Genomic DNA, 26,576 nt, shown 5'->3' on the forward strand with positions numbered 1-26,576 from the left:
CTACGAGAATCTTGCTCAAAATCTCAAGGCATTGAATGATTTAGGTGCCTTGCCTTGCGGGATAAACATTTCCCGACTAGATGATGGTTGCGGTATTGCAGAAACCCTAGCTGCGCATGCTGCCAAATGGCACAAAAACTGTTATGTGCAGTGCAGCAGCTCTCGTGTGGCCAGGGCTGAATCAAGGGAAAGAAAGCAAAGTTCAGACCTTAAACTTGGTGAAGAAACTTACTCGCCTGTTAAGAAAAGACTCAGAACAAGTTTCAAATCTCCATCCGTTGAACAGAGTACTGCTAGCACATGTTTCTTTTGTGATAGCATTATCAGTAATGAAGAAATAGTCCACAGAGCGGCAACAAAAAATGTAGATTCCAATGTTCGATTGATGGCAACAGAATTGAGGGATACAAAACTCCTGGCTAGATTGTCTGCAGGTGATATGACGGCATCAGATGCTGTTTATCACAAGAAGTGCATGACTGTTCTCCACACTCGATACAGATCATTTGTAAGAAAGAATGAGGAAGCCAGTTCAAGTGAAAATATGCCACCAGAATCAGTAGCTTTGGCCGAATTGATAGCCTATTTGGAAGAAATGAAGTGTACAGATGACAGTTACACTTTCAAGTTAGCCGATCTCACAAAGCTTTATACAGAACGTCTGGCACAACTGGGAGGTGATATCTCAAAGAGGATTAATTCAACTCACCTTAAGGACAAGCTTCTCAGACACCTTCCGCAACTTGAGGCACATAAGAGCAACCATGAAGTGGCACTGTCATTCAAAGAGGACATTGGTGAAGCTTTATTGCATGCTTGTAGACAAAGCTCTGACAACGACGCGGTCATTCTCATGAGAGCTGCCCAGATTGTGCGCAAAGATATTTTGCAAAAGCAATACCAATTCAATGGATCCCTAGTTAACGAATCATATAACAACTCACCACCATCATTGGCAGCGTTGATGGAAATGATTCTTGCTGGTACAAACATACAAAAACAAAACGCAAACAACAAGGGAGGCGTCTCTGTGCAATCCTTAACTCAACTTGTAACATTCAACACTATGAAACGAGGAAGGTTGGAAACTACAGCAGTACGTCACAATTTGAAACGTGAAACATCACTGCCACTTTACCTGGGTCTTCTCATTCATAGCAAAACAAGGAAATGGGATCTCGTTGACATTCTTTTTCAACATGGTTTGTGTGTTTCCTATGATCGCATACTGGAGGTATCCACAGATGAGGCCAACAGAGTCATAGAAATATACAAACATGACAGCGTTGTGTGTCCAACAAAATTGTGAAGTGGAATATTCACAACAGACAACCTAGACAACATAGATCACAACCCATCATCAGCATCAGCACAAAGTTCATTTCATGGAACCGCGTTATCACTGACACAACATGTTTCACATGACAAAAGTGGCAGCATTCGAAATCATGAGAATGTCACTGAGAATGAGAACAAACAGCGCTCCAAAACCATAGCCGCCCTTCCTGCATCTTACAGTGATGTGCCTCCTGAAACATTTCCAACTAATAATCCCATTCCAAGAAAACCAAAAGGTCCATCCACTTCAAGTGTGTCCTCCGGAATACAGGACAAAGAAAGTCAGTGGCTTTCGTTTGTACAAAGTCTGCAGGAGAAGGAAGGTCTTGAGAGTGAAGATAATATCTCCTGGTCAGCATACATGGCAAATCTGCAGGTTGAAGTTCCTCGGCCTCCTGCAATTACAGGACTGCTACCTCTGTTCCGCGAGAGTGCTCACACATTGGCAATGGTGAAGCATGGAATGAATTTAATCAAGCAGGCGACAGAACTAGTAAACCCCGGACAAGTTCCAGTTCTGACCGTTGATCAACCACTCTATGCAATTGCGAAGAAGATTCAATGGACTTGGCCAGGTATATATGGTGAAGACAAGTTTGTTGTGATGATGGGAGGACTTCATGTAGAGATGGCCTTGTTGAAAGCGATCGGCAGCTTCCTGGAGGGGAGTGGCTGGGCAAGTGTAATGACCAGTGCTGGTGTAACAACAGAGGGAAGAGCAGATAGTCTTCACAAAGGTTCGCAAATATCGAGGTCACAATGGGCACACCAAGTCACAGTAGCGGCGTTGTACGCTCTGCAGCGAAAGGCATACGATGACTACCGGAAAACATGTGAAACTGAAGATTTACAATCATTTGATCTTTGGAGCAAGAAGATGGCTACAAAGTACCCCCAGTTTTGCTACTGGAATAAAGTCCTGCAGTTGGAGTGTCTTCTCTTGGCATTCATAAGATCACAACGGGAAGCCAACTACACGCTCTATGTGGAGACTCTCACGGCGATCATTCCGTGGATGTTTGCCATGGACCATTACCATTACGCCAGATGGTTGACAGTGCATGTAACAGACCTTCAGGAACTTTCAAACGATTCCATGGATATCCATCGTGAATTTGTCAAGGGGAACTTTGTCACTCAGAAGTCATCACACAAGTTCTCTGCTATGGCACACGATCAGATACACGAACAGCAGAACGCTTATGTGAAAGGTGATGGTGGAGTCATTGGAATTACTGAGAATGAAGGGGCTCTTCGCCGGTGGATGGTAACTGGTGCAGAAATAGCCAGAATCCTGAATGAGTTTGAGGACCAGTTTCAAAGACAGAGGCAAACTGATGTCCGCCACCACGAACAATTGCCTAGTGTCCAGAAATCCTTTGCATCAGATCTCAATAATGCAATCAGTTCCTTTGAAAAACTTGGAAACCCGTTTGCGGAAGACAGTAATGACTTGTATGTGCTTGACACAAAGGTCATCATGCCTGATGAAGTGATAGCCGCAGTGCGATCCATGGAGGACACTGGCAAAACACAATTTGACGGATTTGTGGGGCAGCGAATCAAGGATCCTTCTGACAATTTCTATGATAGCATTTCAAAGAACAATCTGCCACTGTTGAAATCGAAGCCCAAGAAAACACCTGGAAAGTCTGAGGCGAAGATTACACGTATGAAAAGTAATGTGGAGCTCTTCTCACGAATGTACATTTCTTGCCAAACGAGAGATGGTGATCTTAACACATTTTATGAATATGAGTGTCATGGGTGGCCACCTGCATTGGCTGAAGGTATCAATACAATGCGGCCACCAACCGGCAAGGCTGATCTTTTGCCCTGTTTGGAAGCTTTAGCACAACGTCCTCGTGATGCGCCCAAAGGAGAAGTTCGGATTTTCGATGGGGCTGCCTTAGTCCATCATTTGGAGCCTAAGAAGTGCAACAGTGTGATCAGGACATTTGGTGACTATGCACAGAAACAGGTCCTTCCGTACATTGCCCGAAAGTTAAATGAGGGGACTGTGATGCGTGTTGATGTGGTGTGGGACACCTACAGAACGGACAGTCTCAAAGAAGGCACCAGGCTTGGTCGTGGCACTGGCATACCACTCCATGTGACTGAACAGACATCCGTGCCACGAAACTGGAGCAGCTTCCTTCGTGTAGATTCCAACAAAAAGACATTATTCAGTTTCCTTGCTGATTCCCTGCAAACGATGCCTATTCCAGAGGAAAAAACACTTCTTACAACCTTAGAAGAAGAGGTTAAATCAAAGCCCCCTTCTGATGTTTCTCAAATTCAACCATGTACGCATGAAGAGGCTGATTCACGAATGATGCTACATGCTTGGCATGCATATCAGCAGGGGTACAGAAGTATCGTCATTCATGCAACAGACACGGATGTGGTTGTGTTGGCTATCGCAATGGCAAGCATTATGGACGGTTGTGCAATGTGGTTGGCATTTGGACATGGAAACTATTTCAGGCACATTGCTGCTCACACTATTGCGACTCACATTGGCCCTGAACGCTCATGGGGGCTTCTATTCCTGCATGGGGGCTTCTATTTGGACTTCCGTTTCCGGTCTTGCTGGCGAGGGTTCGTTTATTCTCAGCTCTCCATGCTATCCATCGAAATCGAAGTTAAGTAATTGTTCCCATTTGTATTTTCGTTATAACTATTTATTTTATGGTGTATATTGTTGCGGATATGAGATTGGCCTCCATCCATATCCGCTTGTAAATATTCCCCTATTTCCCCAATACTTCCCAACTATCCCCAATCCCCCATTCCCTAGTCCCATTTTCTGTAAACAACACTCTGTAGCCCCGACCTTCCCCTATTTCCCCCATTAAATGTCGCACCCAGGTTCACCGCATCTCACGTAGACAACTATAGGACATCTTGCTAGTTATTCTTAGTCTATGTCAGTTAAGGACTCGTTTCCATTAATTCTGACTCTTCGTTGCACCAGAATGTGATTGTATGGCACCGTTAGAAAGTTTAGGACCTCCCAATACCTCCCCGCAGCTCTTCCTCATGGTACAACAACAACAACAACAACAACAGCGGCGGCGGCGCGGGGAGTGTGCGTCCTCACTCCGGCTTGGTTAGCCGCCATTGAACATGTGCTCCGACGGGGTTACCACGCAGGAGCTCGCTGTCAGCTCCTCGTCAAGGGCGGAGCCCGGTAACCCCCGCACCCAATAGAAGCGGCGGACCGATTCCATCTGGGGCGGAGCTAACGAGCCGAGGGCGTGTCACTCCCCGCTGGACATGTGCAGGAAGAGGGAGGTGACGTCAGATGCGCCCCAGCACGGAGAGAGAAGACGCCACCTCCAAGCGCTGAATACCTCCCCGCATCTCTGGACCGGACCGCGTTTGATTCTGCCCCTGAGCCAAGGTGCACCTTGTGCTATCGACTGCCTGCCCTTCCTTGCCATCAATCCCTGTGTAAGTCAGTCTTGTCCCGTTTGTCTGTGGTCTGTCGGGGATAAGATAAGACTGTGTCTAAGTGCCCATCTTTTCTGTGCTTTACCTCTTACCGTGTAATCTACCCGTTTCTGCATCACCAATATTATATCCTCCTCCGGAGGTCTTGAGAACTGTACCCCTTGTGTCGTTGCATTTATCCCAGCCGTTGTGTCCTTTCCTTCATTGATTTAGCATAGCGCGACTTGGTCAACGTCGAGTGAAATCGGGCGGGATAGGGTTCTAATCGGGGAGTAACTGTGCGGACGCGGTAATACCAAACCGCTCGGTAAACTAACATCTAAAACCGCGTCTGTAACAATTGGTGTCGAGGAGTGAGATTGGACCCGAAGCGCGCTTCACGCGCTCGAAATTAAAACGGCGAAATTTGATTGTGTTTTACAAAAATAAAAACCCGAATTTTGAAAGTCGCGCTATGGCGGATCAAGACGGCTGGGTTCCGGTAGAGGAGAGTGAGGCAGGGTCGATCCAGGACCAAATTGAGGGACATGAGGGACATGAGGAGAGCGAAGCAGTGAGGATGGCAGGTTCGCAAAATAGCGTCGTCGCGCACGAGGTTACGGGCGCGCAAAATGGCGCCTCGCACATGGCCACGGCGACCGCGCCCGCGACCGTAGTAGCGCCACCGGTGGATTTGAACCTTTTTTTTATGCAAATGAAGGCCCTTATGGACAAGAATAATGAAGAAATGGAAAACAGAATGATGGGGGCCCTTATGGGACAAATGGGAGACCAAATTGGAGGTTTGAAAAACAGTATGGGGGCAATGAGGGAGGACATGGGGGCCAATAGCCAATGGTTAGAACAAAGGATGGGGTCCAATAGCGAGAAATTGAGGGAGGACATGGGGTCCAATAGCGAGAAATTGAGGGAGGACATGGGGGCCCAGATCGGAGGGTTAGGGAGTAGAATAGAGGGATTAGACAATAGATTTGGGGAAATACAGGAGGGGTTAATGGGGGTAGAAAACAGAATGGCCGTTCAGGAGAATCAAATGGAAGGGATGAAAAAGGGGTTAGAGGGGTTAGAAAACAGTATGGAAGGCAAATTGAGGGACATGAGGGACCAAGCGGAAAGGGAAGTTAAAAAAATGGGGCAGCAGATAGAGGGGGTCAGAATGGGGGTAGAAACTAAATTGGATGCTCACAGGGAGGAAATGGAGCAGATGAGGGTGGCATCTGGGCAGGAGATGCAAGTGATGGGAGAAGAGATCAGAAGAGGTGTGAGTGAGGAGGTCGGAGGAGTGCGCGAGGAGGTGAGGCACTGTAAGGAGCGCATGGAGAAGGAGGTGAGAAAGGGGACTGTAAAGTTACAAGGGGGCATAGAGGACCTGACGCAGGAGGTGGAACAGCTGACGGAGGGACAAAAAGGACTAACGGAGCAGGTTCAAAGGAACACTGCGGTATTAGGAGGGTTAAAAGCGACACAAAACGACATAAAAAACGACTTGATAGCGACAAAGAGGCAATGTCAGATGGTACGTGAGGGACTGACAACGAGGTTGGACGAGGTGACAGAGGTAATGGAGACGAAGGACCGGCAGGTGAGGACGCACATGGAAACGGTCAAGGTAGCCTTAGAGGACGAGCTTGAGGAGACGTACCGGGACATAAAAGAGGTGAAGCAGAAATTAGAAGAAGTGGAAGAAGGGGTGAGCGAAATTAAGAAGCGACGGAGAGGGGATAAGAAAGAGATAAAAGAGGAGGTAAAAGAATTGGTCCAAAGTCTGTGTTCGGATCGTGATGATGTGCTCATTAACCGGATGAGGGATTCGCAGGTGATGGAGGAGAAGCGAAGAGGAAGAGGACCCGGTGTAAGTGGTGACCAACAATATGGTCGTGCGTATGATGCGCCAGGTGATTTAATAAGCTTGGGGGTCGAGATGGACCCGGGTGTTCGTGAGAGGCCGTTGGTGAAGTGTGCGACAGGTCTGGTGTGCGAAAAAGGAGGTGTGCGAGAAAGTCCGACTCTGGGGTGTGTGAGGAAAAAGTGCGTGCCAAGGAGTGAGGGTGCTGTCGAGAGTGAGTCGGTCGTAGCGCGTGTGCGAGGGAGCACATGGAAGCGCGGTGTGGTAAGTGTTACAGAGGGTGTGACAGGAGAGTGTGCGCAAGAGTGTGCGCGAGAAAGGTGTGTGACGGACAGGTGCATGGGGAAAGAGTGCGCTGTCAAAGGCAAGGAAGAATGCACGCCTGTGGTGAGTGTTACAGAGGGTGTAACGGGAGAGTGTGCGCGAGAAAGGTGTGTAACGGACGGGTGCATGAGGAAAGAGTGTGCTGTCAAGAGTGGAGGTGAGAGTAGTAAGAGTGACACGGAGCGTGAGTTGGTTGTGACAGGTGAGAAAGGATGTACACCTGGAATGAAAGGAAGCACACCTGGAATGGTAGAGCGTGTGTGGGAATGCACGCTGGAATTGGTAGTGAGGCACGTGGTTGGGTGTGCGAGTGAAAGCACACCTGTGATTGTCACAGAGGAGGTGACCGAGGAGGGGGCGCGAAGAGGTGTGTTGGTGAGGTGTGCGAACAACGAATGTGTGCCAAAGTGTTCGGTGGTCAGGTGTGTGACCAAGGCTGGGAGTGGAATGAGTGTACCTGGGTGTGTTAGAGAAGGTACGACGAGGAGCATGGAAACGGCTGGATGTATGAGCAAGAAAGGGGTAGCGTATGCATGTAAGCATGCAGGTGAAGCATCGACGGTAACCGGGTTAGAGGTTAGAACGACTTATAGCCGAATCGGGCCCTCGGTGCGCGTCGGGCAGCTTCGCGTGCCGCGAGGACCAGCGGGGATCCGAACCACGGCGGTTTCGAAAGAACCGCCGTATGCAATCCACGCTGTGCCTCGCTTGGAACGGCCGCGTCCGGGCTCCACCAGGCGGAGCGGGCAGCCCGATAGGAAGGGTCGTAATGGCGACCACTTTTTGTTGAGGCATTCCGGCAGGTCGAGATCGGGCCATGGCATGGCTCCGTGCCGAGATGGTGCGTGGGACCTCGGCCCGGGTAAACCTCCTTCCCTGCACCGAATGCGGGACGTATCCAGCCGCTGGCACCAAACAACCCGCATTCATGGCTTGGCTGTACGAAGCCGAGCTTTAGAAGTTAATTGGCGCACCGAGAGGCATTAGTAAGTAGACTGTAATGACGAGATTAGTGTTTTGGACCCAAAATTAGAAAAAAACAAAATTTGATGATTGCAAAGGATTGGCAGTAATGATTGGCAGATGATGGGTAGTGATTGGCAAATTTTTGATTTGTTGAAATTTGATGTGCAAAATTGGTAGTGGGAGATGCCCGATGTGGTGGGATGGCAACTCTGTCATCCCTCACAAACGTGGGGCAAATGCGCTATAGATTAGGGGGTGTATGGCAGTGAAAACTAGCCCGGGTGGGTTAGGATATATCGTGTGTAGGGATCTAGCGAAGATGACATTAGGTAACGTTAAGTTTAGTTAGTGACAAGGATACCTGTAGTGGGGACGCAGGTAGGTTAGAGTGGATGATAATGACGAGGGAGCGCAATAGTTTAAAGGGACGACTGGGAAGCGCAAGTTTCAGAGGGGAGTAGTTAGATGAGATGATGCTGTGTGAGAACTGGACAGGTGTGTGGAGCAGTGTGGAGCAGTGTATGAGTAGTGAGTGTTGTGGATCAGCGCGAATGCGCTTGGGGGAGAGAAGGGTGCAGGTGGCACCAGGTGTGAGAGCACAGGTGTGCAAGTACAGGTGTGTGGAATACATGGAGTATTGGAATGAGTGGTGTGGAGAGAGTTGGAGTAAGCGGTACGGAGTGGTGTGCATGGTGCGAAGGTGTGGATGGGGGAAGAGTGGACCCCTTTTCACGAGTACCCGGGGCGGGTAGTGTAAGTGTTAGGTAGAGGGTATAGGTAAATTGGGGTTGGATATTGGCATTTGTGGTGCGGTTGCAGAATGGTATTGTGGATAGGTGCATTAGTGTTGTGGAAATGGCTGGGCGTGTAGCCTGTTAGTGTGTGTAGTTGGTTTGGGCACTCCACCACTGTGAGGATGTCGGCCAGGTGAGGCCGCAGGTGGGCTCTGGGAGCCGGTAGTAGTTGTTATGGATGGGGCCCGAGGATCCGGAGGACGGACCCGGGTAGCCCGTGCCAGAGAGGGCACTGAGGGGGTGAGAGTGCGAGAGGGCCTTCCCCAGTTAGATAGGTTAGGGTGAGGAGCAGGTAAGCTCGGGTGGCAACTACAGTGGTGGAGGTGTGCAGGTGGGTAGACCTGCTGGGAGAGCTACACGTCACAGCCCAGAAATTGTGCGAGAGCACCGAGTGTTGAATCGGGGGAGTGAGACCCCAAATTGAGAAGCACCACAGTTTGGTCAATGGGAATTGGTTTTTTAGAACCCATAGTGTAAGTTGGCCAATGGATTGGCAGGGAAAGACCCCGGGTAATGTAAAGTTGTTAAAGTCATTTAGGAAATAGTTAGGATTGATGAACCCGTCGCACCATACGCAGCCACTTACCTGAGGTGATGATGATGACTCCACACCTGTGTTTTCTTTGTTCTGTGTTGCAGGAAATGAGAATTGCTGTGAGGATTTGTGAGACGCATCACGACGTGGATGAGACATTGGGGTGATTCCATCTCTCCCTCCCTAGGAGGGACTGATGATGAATTGGTGATGGCAAATTTTGATGTTGAGTTGGAGATGGCAAATTTTGATGAGAGTTGGAAATGGCAAATTTGATTGGTTAGGAGGGAGAGAAGACGAATTTGGTTTATGGGAGGAACGGGGAAGACAGTAGGGACGTTTGTTGATTTGTAAAGTAGATGTTTATGGGTAGTGTTGTGTTTTGTGGATACAGTAAGGGGTAAGGGAGGGGCAATGTAGGTTACCTGGTGGGGGGGGGGGCGTACGGTAGGAACGTACCTGTCTCACCTGGTTCCCATGTGCCCCCAGTGTGCATCATCTTGTATTGCGTGCACTTTTGCGCCCTTACCACCTTACTCACTTGTCTTCTTTTTTGTCTCCCACCTCCGAGGATCTGGCTTTGGGGCAGAGAGAGAGGAGAGAGAGGTGCTGGCTCCGCAGTTGTGGGCCTGTACTTTCGCTGCTTGCTGCCTGGATCGATACACCATATGGACCGCAATTTTTGTGGCCGCCCACCATGGACCGCAGTTCTTTTGCGGTCAAGCACCACCCGTGGATGGACCTATGGGTCAACGTGGCACCTATGCCATACAGGTGAACCACTTTTAGTTGGCCCCCTGACGGCCACAATTCAGAAATGGACGCGGTTGGCGCCTTTCTTTATTTTTTAAGGAAGCTAGAAGGCCAAGTGCTTCAAGAAGGCAAGACCAGCGGCAGAACATCGGCCGGCTGCGACACCACCGGTGACTATGAACATTTTATTGGTGCACCGGATGGTGCTGACTGTGTGTATGGGGTGGTGCTTTTGGTGCTTGGACGGGGTGCTCTGCACATTATTAAAGGCCGTAGGGCCACAGGGCACTCGTGGGTTGGTGTATCGATGCTGGCATGCGTGCTCTCTCTATGCATAACATCTGCATTTGTTCCTCAAAGAACAGGTCCTGGATCGTAGTGTAAATATCAGTCTTGTGTAAATAATGCTCCCTACCGGCTGTATGTTTAGTTTGAGGATTCTTTCCGCGATTCGGTTATCCTGTGGGTGTGTTTCTGTGAGGAGAAGGGTGCAACGTCGCAGGGGGACATATTTACTCAATTGTGAACATCTGTAAAACTGTCGCACTCAGGGTTGAGTTAATAGTAGAGGGAACTACATCTGAGTGCCACACTAACGTAGGTAAAAATTTATCGGGTCGGGACGCCCCGAGGTAGAGAAGGGTGCAATGTTGCGGATATGAGATTGGCCTCCATCCATATCCGCTTGTAAATATTCCCCTATTTCCCCAATACTTCCCAACTATCCCCAATCCCCCATTCCCTAGTCCCATTTTCTGTAAACAACATTCTGTAGCCCCGACCTTCCCCTATTTCCCCCATTAAATGTCGCACCCAGGTTCACCACATCTCACGTAGACAACTATAGGACATCCTGCTAGTTATTCTTAGTCTATGTCAGTTAAGGACTCGTTTCCATTAATTCTGACTCTTCGTTGCACCAGAATGTGATTGTATGGCACCGTTAGAAAGTTTAGGACCTCCCAATACCTCCCCGCAGCTCTTCCTCATGGTACAACAACAACAACAACAACAGCGGCGGCGGCGCGGGGAGTGTGCGTCCTCACTCCGGCTTGGTTAGCCGCCATTGAACATGTGCTCCGACGGGGTTACCACGCAGGGGCTCGCTGTCAGCTCCTCGTCAAGGGCGGAGCCCGGTAACCCCCGCACCCAATAGAAGCGGCGGACCGATTCCATCTGGGGCGGAGCTAACGAACCGAGGGCGTGTCACTCCCCGCTGGACATGCGCAGGAAGAGGGAGGTGACGTCAGATGCGCCCCAGCACGGAGAGAGAAGACGCCACCTCCAAGCGCTGAATACCTCCCCGCATCTCTGGACCGGACGGCGTTTGATTCTGCCCCTGAGCCAAGGTGCACCTTGTGCTATCGACTGCCTGCCCTTCCTTGCCATCAATCCCTGTGTAAGTCAGTCTTGTCCCGTTTGTCTGTGGTCTGTCGGGGATAAGATAAGACTGTGTCTAAGTGCCCATCTTTTCTGTGCTTTACCTCTTACCGTGTAATCTACCCGTTTCTGCATCACCAGTATTATATCCTCCTCCGGAGGTCTTGAGAACTGTACCCCTTGTGTCGTTGCATTTATCCCAGCCGTTGTGTCCTTTCCTTCATTGATTTAGCATAGCGCGACTTGGTCAACGTCGAGTGGAATCGGGCGGGATAGGGTTCTAATCGGGGAGTAACTGTGCGGACGCGGTAATACCAAACCGCTCGGTAAACTAACATCTAAAACCGCGTCTGTAACAATATATTGTCTCCCGACGAAGATTTTCGGTGCAAATCTTTCATACCTGTATTGATAATCGTGTTAATTCGGGTCGTGTTTTGAGGCCTTGTAGTTGTACAGTGAACACTGTACAACCTTGAGGCTTTGTTTTTCTCTCAGCGGTCCGTGTTTTTGTGATCCAATAACTTTCGTTCTCTGTTTTCCCAATCTTTTCACCCCATAGCCCTCTTCCTTGTGTAAATCACAACTCAAAAAAATCCAAAAAAAAACATTTCCTTCTCTGTTCTCATTCGTTTATTCATTCTTATTCGTTCGTTCGTTCGTTCTTCGACCACGTGTTTCTCCCCCATTTCCCCAGATAGATTGTCAAATTTCAACTCGTTATTTTATCGTCCATGCGTTATTGTTTTGATTATAGTTACTTTTGGTTTGAATTTCCTGTAACTTGTAATTATTTAATCGTGTTCTGCTCCTCGTGTGCGGCCTTGTAGTTGTACCCCCGTCGGTGTTTGTTATCTTAATCGTGTTTTGCTTGGCTCTTAGTTTTTGTCCCTTCTACCCCGAACATAATACTCTGTCTAACGTTCTAAATCCCCACCTCCCCCCCCCCCCCCACCCCCAAAAACCAAACAAACAAAAAAAAAACCAAAAACATTTATTTTCCTTTCTCCACGTGTACTGTTGACTCATCCTGTATTTTCTGTCCAGGTGTGCTGTTCGCCCCGCCCCCATTAACTCCTTGCCATCCACCGTTTGCCCTTCACGTGACTCGTGGTGGTCCCTCTCGGCTCTCCCCCCGTTGGTATTTTTGTGCACATAAGATTGTTCACGGTTCTGTTTAAATATTATTTAAATATGTACAACCTTTCCCCTTCAGTGTTTTACTCAGTGGTATTTTACAACACGCTGTTTTTCTTCCTATTTAAAAGGCTTTTCTCAATTTCCTCTCCAACTCATTCCACCTCAAAAAAAAGAAATTCAATATCTTATACGTCTCCCTCACTACATGGTCTAAATTCACATTCATTCCATCCCTCCTCCATCATTCTGAACCGGATTGCTAACTTGAAAATCACAACAAACCCAATTTGTTTTCAATGTTCGTCTTTCATTAATCATCCACTTTCTAAACCCCCCTCTTGCCCCTCCCATCCAAATCCCTCCCCTTGCACCTACACTCCTAAACTCCCCCCTTGCCCCGCCACTCTTAAACTCCCCCCCTACCCCTCCACTCCTGAACTCCCCCCTTGCCCTTCCACTCCTGAACTCCCCCCTTGCCCTTCCCCTCCTAAACTCCCCCCTCACTCCTCCCCTTCAAAACTCCCCCCCAACCCCTCCCATTCAAATCTCCCCCCATACCATTCCTCTCCAATTCTCCCTCCTCTCCCCTCCTCCTCAAAGCTGCCTCCTCCCCACTTCTTCTCCCTTCTATCTCATACCTCCATCCCCCCCAACCTTCTTCTTTCCTCTGCCCCCCCTCAAACAACCCCTCACTGTGCCTCATCCCTTCACCTTCAAACCTTTCATCCTCCTCATCCTTCCCTTTCTTGGAACTCTTCTGCAATCGCTGACACACTAACAACTGCTCTCCCTACCTCCCCCTCTCATCCTTCATCTTACCCTACTCCTCCCCTCCCCTGTCCTGTACCCGATGCTCCCCCTCTCTCTTCATTAACGGTATGGACCTCAAACATCCGGGGCCTTCGCTCAAACCTGACTGATCTCTCCATACAGGTTGCTTCTGACAATCCAGACTTGATCTGCTTAACAGAGACTTTCCTCCTTCAAGATGTCTCTGATTCCTTAATATCTCTTCCTGGTTACTCCCTCCTCCGGTATGATAGACCTGAGCCTCGGCCTGGTGGTGGGGTGGCTATCTTTATCAAAAACTCTCTTCCTCACTCTCCTTGCACTGCCCTCTCTCCTCCTCACCCCCAGGAGTACCTCTGGCTACGGCTTCCTCTCCGCTCCCACCTTTTGTTCATATGTGTTCTGTACCGTCCCCCAAACAGTGATGACTCCATCTACATTTCACTGTCTGACAACATGGACCAACTTCTATCCACTCATCCCAACTCTCTCTTCCTCATATGTGGTGACTTCAATTGTCATCATGCCACCTGGTTGGGTGTGGGTTCCTCTCTCACCAGTCATGGCACCTCAGCAAAGGACTTCTGTGACTCACTGGGATTGACACAATCTGTCAATTTCCCGACCCGGATCTCAGCCAATGGAGTATCTTCTCTTCTAGACTTGGTTATGACCAACTTCCCTGCTAATGTCTGCTGCTCTTCTTCTGCTCCAATCGGTTCTTCTGATCATGTGCTTGTCAAAGTGGACATCTCTCTGGCCATTCTCAGAGAGCCTCCTCAGCGTCGACGAGTCTGGCATTTCACTCAGGCCGACTGGGACGGTCTTCAAGCAGCCATCAATCGTCTGGATTGGTCTCCCATCTCCACTGCCTCTGACATCAATTCTTCCTGGGAATTCTTCCAAAGCAAACTGATCTCTCTCATGCACAGCTTTATCCCATCTCGCCTTCAGTTGTCTTACCCTTCCTCCCGTCCATGGTACACTGAATCTTGTGGTGAGGCAGTTGCCCTGAAACAACTTGCCTTTGCCTCTTGGAAGGCTAATCCAACTGAAGGAAATCTCAGTTCCTTCCACCAAGCTCGGAACAAGTGTGTGTCTACCCTCAGGAGTGCCAGGAAGCTGCTCTCCTCACTATCTCTCCTCACTCAAGAATGAACTCTCAAACCTGTCTCCTTCCTCCAAATCCTGGTGGCGTCTGGTCAAATCCGTTTCTGGTGTTTGTTCCCCCTCCATCCCCTCCCTTACCTCAAATGGCCACACAGTTGACATCGCACGTGACAAAGCCGAATGCCTCAACTCTGTGTTTGCCTCAAAATCCTTAGTCCCAAACCCATCTCTCTCTGTTCCCACCTTTCCCAGTCGAACCAAACTGCTCCTGGACTCTGTGACCTTCTCTCCTGACAAGGTGGAGTAGTTTTTGTCAAACCTCGACTCTGATTCTGCAACTGGACCAGATGGCATCAGCCCACGGGTCCTAAAATCCTGCTCTGCCGCTCTATCTCACCCTCTCTCTGTTTTTTTCACCCTATCTTTTGCTCAAGGTCATCTGCCAGCATCCTGGAAATCAGCAAACATTACCGCTTTACACAAAAAAGGTGCAAAAACAGATCCTTGCAACTACAGACCAATCAGCCTGCTCCCAATTATCAGCAAAGTCATGGAATCCATCATTGCTTCGGATATGAAATCTTTCCTCTTCTCCAATGGCTTGATCTCTGATCATCAATTTGGTTTCAGACCAGGTCACTCTACTCTGGACATGCTGCTTCTGCTGTCTCAACAATGGATGGAGGTCCTCAATGCCAAACAGGAAATCAGAGCTGTCTCCCTTGACATATCACGTGCCTTCGATACGGTCTGGCACCCAGCTCTGCTCACCAAACTCTCCTCCTATGGTATCCATGGAAATCTCCATGCATGGCGTGCGGACTTCCTCTCTGGTCGTAGTCAACGTGTGGCCCTGAATGGATTTCTCTCATCTCCCCTTCCCGTTCAGGCTGGAGTTCCCCAAGGCAGTGTGCTGGGCCCTGTGCTTTTTCTGGTCTTTATCAATGATCTCTCCGACTCTCTGGAAAATCCTCTGTATCTCTTTGCTGATGACTCCACTCTCTGCCGCTCCATTCCTCTTTCCTCAGATCGGCAGTCTGCAGCCTCCTCACTCTCTGAAGACCTGGACAAAATCACAGACTGGTCAAACATGTGGAACATGTCTTTCAATCCTGACAAATCTCACACTCTTACTATGTCTCTCCGAAAAGATCGACTGGACAACCCTCCCATCTACTTTCTCAACAATCCTCTCCAAGAAGTTCTGTCGCTCAAGCTTTTGGGTCTCACCATCTGCCATGATCTTTCTTGGGAAAACCACATTTCCAAGCTGGCCTCCAAAGCCAGTCGCCGACTGGGCATCCTCCGTCGTGCGAAGTCCTTCCTAGGCACACCTGAGCTCCTCACCACATACAAGGCTTTCATCCGCAGCTCAATGGAATACTGTTCTCCCCTATGGGCTGGTGCTCCTGCCTCACACCTGGCTCGGCTTCACGCTGTTGAATCCAAAGCTTTCAGAATCATTGGAATCTCCCGCGATGAAGCTATCTCTGAGGGCCTTTCACTCACTCACCGCAGGCAGGTAGGTGGTCTTTCTGTCTTCTACCGACTCCTCTCCGGCCTTGCTCCCCCAGCTCTCTCTGTGCTCTGTCCCCCAAATATTCCTACAGGTCGCACAAGATCTGCCAGCCACCCTCTGATGGTTAAACTGCCGAAATCTCGGCTCTCTGCTCACCTTCACTCTTTCATTCCTCTTTTCTCCCGCCTCTGGAACAAACTCCCACACTCACTTCAATCACACTCCTCCCTCCAGGTCTTCAAAACAGCTGTTCACCACCATCTCCTATCTTCCCCCATCCAAAACCTTGATCTTTTCTACCCCCACTAATTCACCCCAGATCCACCTTGTTTGAAATTCCAACTTCTTTCCTGGAAGTCTTGGCAGTGTCCATATGTTTTATACCTCTCCCACCCCCCCCCCCCCCCCCTTCCCATGCCTTCCCCCCAAAGCCCTCTCCCTCCCACAGTTCTCTCGATGTCTCCATGTCTCTCGGTCCCTGCTCTCAAATGTTGTGTTTGTGTCCTTCCCCCTCTCTCCCCATCTTGTCTACCGCTCCCGATGTTATTTGTTTTGTGTGTCTGTTTGTCTTTTCTGTGTGATTAATGTTCGCTCTTTCACGAGCCTCGATCTTGTATACAAAAAAAAAAAAAAAAAAAAAAAAAAAACAATACTGTTTCCGGATGCGATACTGTTTCTGCCATATGTGGGATTGGCAAAAAGACTGTGTGGAGCATATGGAATTCCATGCCAAACTTGGGGGAGGTCTTCAATCATCTCTCACATGCACCAGCGGAAGTAACAGATGATGACATGGACAACATAGAGAGGTTCTTCGTTGTTCTGTACAGTAGAACTTCCCCTCTGAAGAAAGTGAACGAAGCACGCAAGCAGCTGTTTGCTCAGGGAAATCGGCAATCGGAAAATATTCCACCGACAAAAGAGGCACTGCGTCAACATGTGAAGAGGGCAGTCTTTCAGGCCGGTCACATCTGGGGACAGTCCCAAATTGCTAACCCAGAGCTGCCTTCACCTGCAGATTGGGGATGGGCTAAAAATGCAGATGATGTCTGGCATCCATTTTGGACAGTAATGCCAGAGGCGTCAAAAGGGTGCCGAGAGCTGATCAAGTGCAAGTGTAAAAAACGGTGTGCTGGAAATTGCAAATGTACTGCTGCTAATCTACCATGCACAGAACTATGTTTCTGCTCTGGACAATGCTTCCGAGATGAGCAGTAGGAGAAGTAAAACGGATGGAAAAAAGCTTGCAGCATGTTACGGCTGCCAACTGGTACGAAATATACTTTGAAATGAGCTCTTTGACTTGTTATATGATTTGTCAACTAGGGATCCATTGAATTGGTATTGCTTTTGCAAAGAAACCGGGATTTTCAACATTTCGTCTTGGTGGCCATATTGGAATTCAAAATGGCGGCCATAACATTTGTCAGACATTTCAAATTATTGCCTTATTGAACTCAGCATGTCAACATACCCTTGTGTACAAAATTTGAGCACCACAGGTCATTTAGAACCCAAGATAGGGATTATCAACATTTCGTCTTGGCAGCCATATTGGAATTCAAGATGGCGGCCTGTCCATTGGTCAGACCTCTTGGATCCGCCAATTTTTGAACTCAGCATGTCAAAATACCCCTGTATGCAAAATTTCAAACTTTCTGCCGGATGTGAACATCTCGTGCAATTTTTGTTACATATCTGCCCCACTACCTCGATTCTTCTGCCGAATTACACATGCATACACACAAAAACAAACACAAACACACACACACACACACACACACACACACACACACACACACACACACACACACACACACACGGGATTACAAACGCAAGTGGCAACACGTAAACGATGCTCCGCCCTTCTCCCCACGTGCAGATTACCTAATTGCAACTTTTTATTGTGACTTCGTCGAAAGAATGAAAAATTCCGACGATGAAAATAATACAGCTCAAATGGAAAAGTCCCCTTGGAAAAAAGTCTTTTGGGCGGTGTATGAGAACATTACATTGCACCTTTCTGCCCCACGAAAACCAAAGTTACTCTTTTCGTTACAGCACACAAAATGACATTTTTAAAATTAAAGACATAAACCTCTTCAAAGTGTACGTGCACATTGCTGATAAAATAAGAATGAAAAAATATCTCTCGGCAATCTCCAGTCTGTTTATTGGATCAATGGAGATTAGTGGAGATTAATTATTATTAATGGAGGTTATTAGTGGAGATTTAATCTTATGGAGAAGATTGTCATGCGGACCGCAATGCAAACCCCCGCTCTGGCAGGGAAAATGGCCTTAAAATGCATGTTGTTGTTGTTGTTCTACAACTATTTAACAAACGAACATCCTGGTATGTCCACAGGTGTACAATTACCCCGACAAACCGCTAAAAACACAGAACTTATTACAGGGTAGATTCCCTATCGCGACAGTCGAAGCATGTTACCGATACAGATCTACCTCCCCCTCGATATTCCTTTACCCCCCAACATAACACAGCGCCCCCCCCCCCCCCCCCCCCCGGAACCATAGCTCCCGCTAGGTTCACCGCAGGCGCTACCATTCCAGTCTTAACACTTACTGTCTCACACTTAATTAGCCTATGAAATAAAGGAGGGCTGTGGGAAGTGAGCCGGACTTCCTACCTATTCTCCTTAACATGCTAATCCCCTTAATGGGTGACGAGAGTATGACCTGGGTGAGGATAGAATGACCTGGGTGTGGATAGTATGACCTGGGTGAGGACAGTATGACCTGGGTGAGGAGATTATCACCTGGGCGGGGATACTATGACCTGGGTGTGGATAGTATGACCTGGGTGAGGACAGTATGACCTGGGTGAGGAGATTATCACCTGGGCGGGGATACTATGACCTGGGTGAGGACAGTATGACCTGGGTGGGGATACTATGACCTGGGTGGGGATAGTATGACCTGGGTGGGGATAGTATGACCTGGGTGGGGATAGTATGACCTGGATGGGAATAGTATGACCTGGGTGGGGATAGTATGACCTGGGTGGGGATAGTATGACCTGGATGGGAATAGTATGACCTGGGTGGGGATAGTATGACCTGGGTAGGGATAACAGCAAACAAATTTTGTTCTTCTTTAACGGACACTTTTTTCCCACCTTGTGGGGTCGGCCGGAGGAAGCTTGGTCCAAGCCTTTCAGGAACCGGCCTGGCCAGGCTTGACATTTGCCGAGTTCGGGCAGGAATTTGGAATTTTGGCCATTGTGCCGGCGATACTCGCCGACTCTTTCCAAAGCACACCATGGGATCTTTGGGATCCACCAACACATGCTGGCAGACGAAACTCCCGCTGTTCGCCACCATCTTTATCTTCCCCCATCCAAAACGTTGATCTTTTCGACCCCCGTTAATACACCCAATATCCACCTCTTTCAATCTCTGAATTCATTCCTGAAATTCCCAGTCATGTCAATTTGCTTTACACCGTGCACCTCTCCCCCCCGCCACCCCCCCCCCCCCACCCTCACCCCTCCACAGATCTCCCGATGTCCCTGTTCTCGACCGTTGCACCTGTGAACTTCCCTCTCTCTCCCCCCATCTTGTCTCCCCCTTCCTTTATTATGTTTTATGTGTCTGTTTATGTTTTTTGTGCTTCAAGTACTAATGCGTGTTTCATGTGCGGGCTCTTAAACGAGCCTCGATTTTGTATGAAAAAACAAAAAGTTTTTTTGTTTTTCATGAAAACAAAGTTTCTCAAAAAGTTATAAAAGAGAGAAAGGGTGGGGGTGGGGCCCAGAGGTTGTTTGCCTCGGGGCCCCGTGCTGGCACTCGACGCCCCTGTGTGCATGGTTTGCGTTGTCGGAAGGTGTAAGGGAGGAAAGGTTTCAGAGGGATGGGAAAAAGGTATTCAAATGGATTGATGATGGGAGTGATTCATAGGGATTCATGATAAGAGGGATTTGAAAGCATTGACGAGGAGACGGGTTTCAGGAAAGTGGAAATCACAACGGGACAGAACCTGCTGAACACACAGAACGCATTTTCCCAGTCCCTGCTATGAGGGGAAAGGTAACCCAAATAAACAGAATTTTGATGGAAATATCTAAACTGAAGATCCCTTGTGAATCGCGTGTGACACCCCAGGCTCTTTCCACAAACACAACAATATAAAAGTAAGAACAAATTAATGATGCAAAAGAATAACTCTTTCTCTGTCTCGGATTTGGTGTAAAATTACAGTAACTTGTTCTTCTGGGCCTTGATTTTCGAGGACATTTCACTACCAAACGGTGTAGTTGTGCATCCACAGGTTTCTACTTTCTCCCTTCTCCACTCTCCTAAATACGTCAATCTTAACTGAGAGATGCCTCACGTGCCGGTTGGTATCCCGTGCCGGTTTGTAAAGTGTTGGATAACACAGCTTTTACTGTCGTTATAAAACCTTCACGTGACCACTTCGTCCTCACTCTGAATCGTTTACATTGAAAACATCATTTTATCTCGATGTGAAACTACTTTCTCAAATCAAAACTGGTTCTTCATGCATGAGCCACCCTTTCCATATAAACATCACAGAAACATACTTTAATGGTGTCAGTTATTTCCCAACTTCTTAATTGTTCATGATTACAACCAAGTATTGTCCATGCCTACCTGTAGTAGAAGGTATCTCTGCAGCTTCGCTTTTTCTGTCATGGTAGATTGATGACACAGACACGTTGTAGTCAGTTCCAGGAGAGAGGTTTGAAAAGACGTAGCTTGTTTGCTCTGTGGTTTCATTGACTTTCACGATGTTTGCAATGGACAACATCACATGATATTGATATTGTTCTTTGTTTGTATCATCGGGGCGTATCCAGGAGATGGAGAGAGATGTTGTGTTTCGTCTTGTAATTTTAAGATGGAGAGGAGATGATGGATCTGAAATTGAAAAATAAAGGAGAAAGTAAATAATAAGAAACGATCAACATTGTCTGTCAACAGAAAAACGTGAGTACCACTTCCAGAACCACCACCAAAACAACTTTTAGCAGCTCTTCACATCCACCGGAACAAGTTTTTACAAATCCACCAGCACTTGCTGCAACGATCATTCTGCATGACTTCCCTTTTGTATTCCAGATATTCAACTCAAATTACAGTAAGATCGGTGTTGTTCGGCACCGATGGGACTTTGATCCTGCCATTTCATCAAACATGCAGGTTATTTAAATATATCCTAGAATGGTACAAAAGAGCAACTTATAAAACTTGGCCTGTGAAAAATAGATGAAACACTAAATCTGTCAGGGCCCCCACGCCAAAACTCGTGTTACCTTCCCGGTGATTGAGGCCCTCACAAATGGGGAACCACCTTCTCGACTTCCCACCTTTCTCTGCATATGACGCGTTGTCAAGCAAAACCATAGATGGGACGTCGGCTCTTCGAGTGCAGCAAATCAATGGGGAACAACTTCCCCTCAGTATATTACACCCTATATCTAACAATGGTGGAAACAATTCATACTCAATCAATGCTAAATACTGTTTGAATGATCGTTTTAAGGCCATTTTCCCCGCTAGAGTGGGGGTTAGCCTTGCAGGCCCCATGACAATCATGGTTCCCTGTTTGAGGCAATGTTTTTATGGACGGATGCCCTTCCTGACACCAACCCTTGGTCACGCTCTTACGATGCGCAGGGATAAATACGAAATAAATAATAAATACTAATGCTAAATACTGTTTAATTAAATAAATAAGAATGATCACTGATGTGTGATGAAACCAGAAGGCTTTCTTCATTATAAATCACATGCTCTGCTGTCTTTGTATTAAACAAGCCTTTTTTACGGTGTAGCCCATAGGGCAAAGCAGTCTGGAACAGTGTTTGTCCATCCATATGTACGGAGGTATGCATGTATGTCCATCCACTCAAACGTACACCAATCAGAGCTGAGAATCTGGTCACATGACAGGATGATGTGATTATGTCTGACATCATTACGGCGTACAACGGCTGTTCCACACTCCGGCATTTTGATTCCAATATCGTTCAGGCCGAACATATCGTCGAACCTGTCATATATCACAATCGCCATGCTGTACTTTTCCGTTTTTCATTCAGTGTGAAACACAAACAAACCGATTGTAAAAATGATCATAAAATATCGAAAGCAAAGATGTTACGGATCTTCCAACGACATCGTACATATAGGCCGAAGGCTTCATGTCTTCATACCTCACCTAAAGGTCGCTTCGGACAAATTAGCCCATATTTCTTAACACAGTAGAGTTGTTTTCGTAACAATGATAATAGCGTTAATCCTAATAATATTGTTACAGACGCGGCTTTTAGATGTTATATTGACCGAGCGGTGGTGTATTTAACCGCGTCCGAACAGTTACTCCCCGATTAAAACCCGATTCCACCCGACGTTGACCAGATCGCCCCACAGATATTCAATCGGGAAATCTCTAAAGCGACCGAAAGAGAAGGAAAAAGAAGAAGAAGAATACGGAGGAAGAACAGATTTATTATACACACACAGCAATGGATGGAAGAAGCAGTAACACAGCGAATGGTTAACTTACACTATTCATTTTTACTTAGCCCCAAGACAAACGAACAGGACAGGACGTTCACACTTACACAGGGGATAATTGCAGGCAGGTAAGGCTTGAGATGGATCGCTTGGTCGAGAGCGCGCAGTTCGCAATCCCTCGCGGTTTTGGCGGGAAACCCTCCGTCGGGTATCCACCGCGGTAGACGTCCCGCGCTGGTTCGGCACACCTGCTCCCCTTCTTGGGGCGGGGCCGTCTCCCTTCTTTCAGCGCGTCTCTCCAAAGCTGGTCTCCTTGCCGAGTACCTCTCCTCTTTGGCTTGGAGCGTTTCGCATCTCACCGCCTCTCTTTGGTGCAGCCTCGTTGCTCCTCTCCCAGGGTCATCTCCAGCTCATCTCCAGTCATCTCCAGACTCCAGTCATCTCTCATCTCGTAAAGCAGTCCCTTGCAGTCGCTTTTATCACCTCGAGCGAAATCAAGCCGCCGACTCCGAGGGCACGCCTACCGGGTCACTCACCGCGGTGTTGATTGGCTGTTAGGGCTGGTTCACTCCTTCCCTCTTACGACGAGGTGGAGACACGCCTTTCTTCCCCAACCTTACCTCGTGGCCAATGGTGGTTTGAAGAAAACCGACCAAAATGCAGAAGGCAATTGGAAGGGAGGTTTTGGGGAAATTGGAAGGGCCTACGCTTATTTTGTTTGATACAATGCAAAGTCAATCTAGTGGGAAAACACATACTTAGCCTACATGGAATAAGGAAATACACTATTTAAAAGATATATCGTGACCTGCGTGTATATTTCATGCAATTAACTAGGACGCTGACTGCGACCATTATTTACATTACAGGGTGGTACCGTACGTTTGTAACGTTCACATTGTAACGTTTCCATTGTAACGTTTTTTACATTCATTACACTTCCTCCAAAATTGTTACACTTCTCAAATTCGTTACACACTTCTCAAAATCGTTACACACTTCTCAAAATCGTTACACTGCACCCCCCTTTCTTCAGGTCCGTCCTCGGACCTATTAAACTTTAACTTAGTGTGGCACGTAGGTGTAATTCCCTCTACAATTAACCTGACCCTGAATGTGACAATTTTAAAACACAAATAAGTATGTCCCCCTATTGCATTGCATCCTGTCTAACAGACTCAAGCCCACAGCTAACCGAATTACGGAATTATTCTCAAACTATACATTTACGGTGGGGAGCATTATTTACAATGACGTGATTTCTTATTTACAACGCAACCCAGGACCTGTGTTTTTTTTTTCTTTTTTTTTTCTTTTTAGGGAACAAGAGAAAGAAATTCCTGTTGGGAGGGAGGAGACAGCACGCATTGCATCGATGCACCAGTACCAATACCACCAAAGCACCCAACCACCACAAAGCACCCAAAAGCACCATCCGGTGCGGTCACCATGGTTCATAATAAACACAACAAAACAACTGGTGGTGGTCTTCTCTTCCTCTGCTGGGCCGATGTTCTTCCCGACGTCTTCTGGCTTCATGCGGCCTATTTGGACATAATAAAAAGCACAACTTGTGTCCATTTTTATTTAGGGCCTCAGGGGCCAACTAAGGGTGGTCCACCTGTTTGGCATAGGTGCCACCTTACCGAGGTCCGCAAGCAAGATTCCCTGGCCACTATGGCCGGTTTCCAACAGAGGTGCCCTGCCCCAGAACCTGGGGTCCATCAAGTGGTACTTGGCCGCAGAACAGCGGTCCATAAAGTGGTACATCAACGCAATGCATGCTGGTTCTGGGAATCTCGGGCGCACAATGGCCACCTCACGCACGCTCCCATCGGCACCCAATGGCGCACAGGTCATGTGGGAGACAAAAGAAAGACAATTGAGCGAGGGGTAAGGTCACAAGGGTACACGTCAATAAGGCAATGCAAGGTGAAATGCGTATGGAGGCCGAAGTGAGAAAGCTCGTCCCTACCGTACGTCACCCCCCTGTTACCTAGCCCACCCTTGCCCTTACCCCATATGTACAAAACCTACACATTACCAATTCGTCACTACTGTCACGTCTTCCCCATATTTCCCCTATACCAAATTCGTCACCACAATCCCTCTACTTCAAAAATTTGCCATCATCAATTCATCATCAATCCTCATAAGGAGGAAGAGATGGAACATCAAAGCACAATGTCACACCCACGTCATGATGCGTCCCACAATCCAAACATTTGCATCCTAAAAATAATTAAACCATGGCATGGTGTGGAGTACCTGTCACCTCAGGCGAGTGGATGCAGATGGTGCGAGGAGATCCTTCATCCTAACTATCCTCTAAATGACTTTAACACACTTTACACTACCCGGGGTCTTTCCCTGCCAATTCATTGGCCAACTTACACTATGGGTTCTAATAACCAATTCCCATTGGCCAAACTGTGGTGCTCCTCAATTTGGGGTCTCACTCCCCCGATTCATCTCCCGGTGCCCTCGCACAATTTCTGGGCTGCGACGTGTAACTCTCCCAGCAGGTCTACCCACCTGCACACCTCCACCACTGTAGTTGCCACCCGAGCTTACCTAGCTCCTCACCCTAACCTAACTACCTGGGGACAGCCCCTCTCCTGGCTCTGTCACCCCATGGTGCCCTCTGGCACTGGGCTACCCGGGTCCGTCCTCCGGATCCTCGGGCCCCATTCACAACAACTACTACCGGCTCCCAGAGCCCACCTGCGGCCTCACCTGGCCGACATCCTTACAGTGGTGGAGTGCCCAAACCAACTACTCACACTAACAGGCTACACGCCCAGCCATTTCCACAACACCAACGCACCCATCCACATACCATTCTGTCACCCGCACCACAGATGCCAATATCCAACCACAATTTACCTGCACCCTCTATCTAACACTTACACTACCCGCCCCGGGTATCCGTGATGGGGGTCCACTCTTCCCCCATTCACACCTTCGCACCATCCACTCCACTCCACAATTTCCACCATTCTCACTCCACGACCATCCATTCCACTACTCCATACCATTTATTCCATACAACCATTTATTCCACACACCTGTCCTCCATTCACCTGTCGTTGCACACCTGTGCAATCATACCTGGTGCCACCTGCACCCTCCTTTCTTCCTAGACCATTTGGTCAGCACAACACGCAATCACCACTACTCCCTCATACACTGCTCCACACACCTGTTCAGTTGCACACCTGTGCAATCACACCTGTTCCATTCTCACCTGTTCAATCCTCACACACACGGCATCATCTCAGCTAACTACTCCCCTCTGAAACTTGCGCTTCCCAGTCGTCCCTTTAAACTATTGCGCTCCCTCGTCATTATCATCCATACTAATCTACCTGCGTCCCCACTACAGGTATCAGTCACTAACTAAACTTAACGTCACTTAATGTCATCTTCGCTATATCCCTACAATATAACCTAACCCACCCGGGCTAGTTTTCACTGCCATACACCCCATAAGCTATTGCTCCTTTGCCCCCACCTGTGAGGGATGGTGGATTTGCCATCCCACCACATCGGGGGTCTCTCACTACCAATTTCGCTCGTCCAAATCCAACAATTCAAAAATTTTCCATTTACTGCCAATTCTATTCACTTTTCTAAATTTCGTTTTAAATCACTATCACTATCACCATCACCCGTCTACTTATTACATCCTCTCGGTGCGCCAATTTCCTTCGAAAGCTCGGCTTCGTACAGCCGAGCCATGAACGCGGGTTCTTTTGTGCCAGCGGCTGGATACGTCCCGCATTCGTGGCAGGGATGGGGGCTTACCCGGGCCGAGATCCCACGCACCACCTCGGCGTGGAGCCATCCAATGTCCCGATCTCGACCTGCCGGCACGTCTCAATAGAAAGTGGTCGCCATGACGACCCTTCCTATCGGGCGGCCCGCTCCGTCTAGTGGAGCCCGGATGCGGCCGTTCCAAGCGAGGCACAGCGTGGATCGCGCACGGCGGTTCTTTCGAAACCGCCGTGGTTCGGATCCCCGCTGGTTCTCGCGGCACGCGAAGCCCGGCACGCACCGAGGGCCCGAGTCGGCTATAAGTCGTTCTAACCTTTAACCCGGTTATCGTCGACGCCTCACCTGG

At 48.3% G+C, this 26,576-nt stretch overlaps 1 long non-coding RNA gene across 1 annotated transcript in view; it reads left to right on the plus strand.

Annotated features, from left to right (window-relative positions):
- LOC144892193 (uncharacterized) overlaps positions 1-23,930 on the plus strand; it is a 477,241-nt gene extending 453,311 nt beyond the window's left edge. Inside the window, exon 2 of the long non-coding RNA XR_013623393.1 lies at positions 23,774-23,930. This is a non-coding gene — a long non-coding RNA (uncharacterized LOC144892193). The remainder of the gene's footprint in view (positions 1-23,773) is intronic.
- Positions 23,931-26,576: the final 2,646 nt, after the last annotated feature.

Source organism: Myxine glutinosa, chromosome 5 (genome assembly GCF_964187855.1).
Source record: "Myxine glutinosa chromosome 5, kmMyxGlut1.1, whole genome shotgun sequence".
NCBI lineage: Eukaryota > Metazoa > Chordata > Myxini > Myxiniformes > Myxinidae > Myxine > Myxine glutinosa.